This window comes from Schistocerca nitens, chromosome 7 (assembly GCF_023898315.1).
Source record: "Schistocerca nitens isolate TAMUIC-IGC-003100 chromosome 7, iqSchNite1.1, whole genome shotgun sequence".
NCBI lineage: Eukaryota > Metazoa > Arthropoda > Insecta > Orthoptera > Acrididae > Schistocerca > Schistocerca nitens.
Genome location: NC_064620.1, coordinates 399,191,558 through 399,193,866, shown reverse-complemented (window position 1 = coordinate 399,193,866; position 2,309 = coordinate 399,191,558). Strand labels below are relative to the sequence as shown.

Here is a 2,309-nt window from a genome sequence, read left to right as displayed (position 1 = left end):
ACTCATTACTCGCGGAGCGTTGCCAATTCCCGTAAGACTTTGGGCATTGTTTGTGCATTCGCACAGAAGAAGAAGATGGTCAAGTGGCCGGTGAGCCTTAACTATATATTTACATGCCCGAAAGAACAGATACCATCTTAGTATATATAAATGTACTATTGTCAATGATGTTTTCTTAGCGCTCTCGAGCATAACAGTGTCCTCACCACTGCGTCCCACCCGGCTCCCTCCTGATGACTGCAGGAGTCTGGGACAGGACCCCTATAATTTCCTGCTTTTAAACAATTATTTCACAAAACATTTGATCTTTTTTTCTCAAAACAGTTTTCTATTTCCTCATCGGTATGGAAAAGGAAGAGAGAAAATATCAGAATGATGTATCCTCCACCATTCACTGTACAATGGCTCGCAGATTATTTTTGTGTATGTAGTGTTTCTACGACCAACGGCCTTGCCGCAGTGGTAACACCGGTTCCAGTCAGATCACCGAAGTTAAGCGCTGTCGGACTGGGCTAGCACTTGGATGGGTGACCATCCGGACTGCCGAGAGCTGTTGGCAAGCGCGGTGCACTCAGCCCTTGTGAGGCAAACTGAGGAGTTACTTGCTTGAAAAGTAGCGGCTCCGGTCTCGGAAACTGACATACGGCCGGGAGAACGGTGTGCTGACCACATCCTCCTCCGTATCGGAATCCAGTGACGCCTATGAGCTGAGGATGACACGGCGGTCGGTCAGTACCGTTGGGTCTTCATGGCCTGTTCGGGAGGAATTTAGTTTTAGTTTAGTTTTAATTCTCTCCACAGGCTACTGCTTTGAATATAATGGTGCAGCATACGATTTAGGTAAGACGTATTAATTTTAGTTAGTGTATTGCGGGAACTTTTGAATAGCACCTTTAAAAATGCACATGTTATTGAATACGATACAACAATAGTAATAAAAGTTTCCATTAACAGAATAATTGAAAAATCTGCGCGTCATGTGCCTGAGCAGCCCTGCTCGGTTTCATGTGTGGCAGGAAGCGACTGCAATAAACGGCACGGCTGCCGAAACTCGTCCATATGGGTTGGAGGACTGGTTCCCCGGTTTGCGGGCGGGCGTTGTTTATTCGGCGCGGCCCGTCTGCCAGGAGGGAATCGATAGGCGAGAGGCGGCAGCGATAGCGTGGCAGCGAGGCAGCGGGCAGCTTCGCGTCGCGTTTGATCGCCGCGAGGAGTTATTGCCGGCGCGGCCGCAGGCGGCCACGGCGCGCGCAATTTGCGGGCCATTCACAGTCGTAATGAGGCCGTCGATGGCGAAATAAATTCCGGGCGCGCGCGCGTTTCCCGCCAGTGTTTGGCGCTTCTGCCGCCGCCCCTCTCCAAATTGCGCACACGCGCGAGCGAGACCGAGCGCCGGACTTATTTTTCACGTGAATATGGCCTTTTGTGGGGGGGGGGGGGGGGATGCCTGATGGCAAGGCGCATTACACCAGCTGCGTAATAGCTTTCCCCTGTTGCGGCGAGGCGCATCTTTCCAAAAAAAATAGGTAGCTATCAAAATAAAACACAAGGTGCGCTTCAAAAGTTCGGTGAATGGACTGCTATCTAAACGGCGGCGTTTGTTGTAAAAATTTGGTCACACACATGTGCGTGGAGAAGCATTATTTAACATCGAACACGGTAAGCAGATGATGAACGACTGTCACTGTCAGTTATACCTCATGTGTGCTACAATAGTACAGTAAAAACTCGATTAACCGTCACTCTGTAAACCGTCAGTTTCTGTGAACCGTCACTGCTGTAACAGCATTATAATACTGTAACAACAGAATGCTCTAAGGTGCAGTGACGCGTTCGCTTTGTTTATTTACTCTGTTTTAGTGGGAAGTGAATTTACCCACCCGCCATAGAATGGTACATAAAATATGACCTTCAGATGACGTGCTAACACATCTCCCCCTTTTCTTGTCTTTGTTTCACTTGTGAGTCAACAATCACCACTGGATCGGTTTCCAGTTGTGGCGAGAAGACTGTAATTGTCGCAGTGTATCTAGCGGGCTGTGCCGTGTTACGTGTTTCCCACTTGAATAAGCTTTATTGACCAATATTTTACACTACCGTATTTAGTGCAGGTGCGTGTGATACAATGACTTGATAAAATGTCTGAAAAACGTAAACGTGTTGTTTTAGGACTTAATGAAAAACTTGAAATTATAAAACGCTTGAGAAAGGGCGAAACTGCGACAAGTGTAGCGCTGATTTATGGTATTGGAAGAACAACAGTTAACGATATAAAACGTGATGCTGATAAAATAGAACAACATGTGTCA

At 47.3% G+C, this 2,309-nt stretch overlaps 1 pseudogene; it reads left to right on the top strand.

The window, feature by feature from the left end:
• Nucleotides 1-441: 441 nt before the first annotated feature.
• On the top strand, nucleotides 442-559 carry LOC126195899 (5S ribosomal RNA; annotated as a pseudogene).
• The last annotated feature ends 1,750 nt before the right edge of the window (nucleotides 560-2,309 follow it).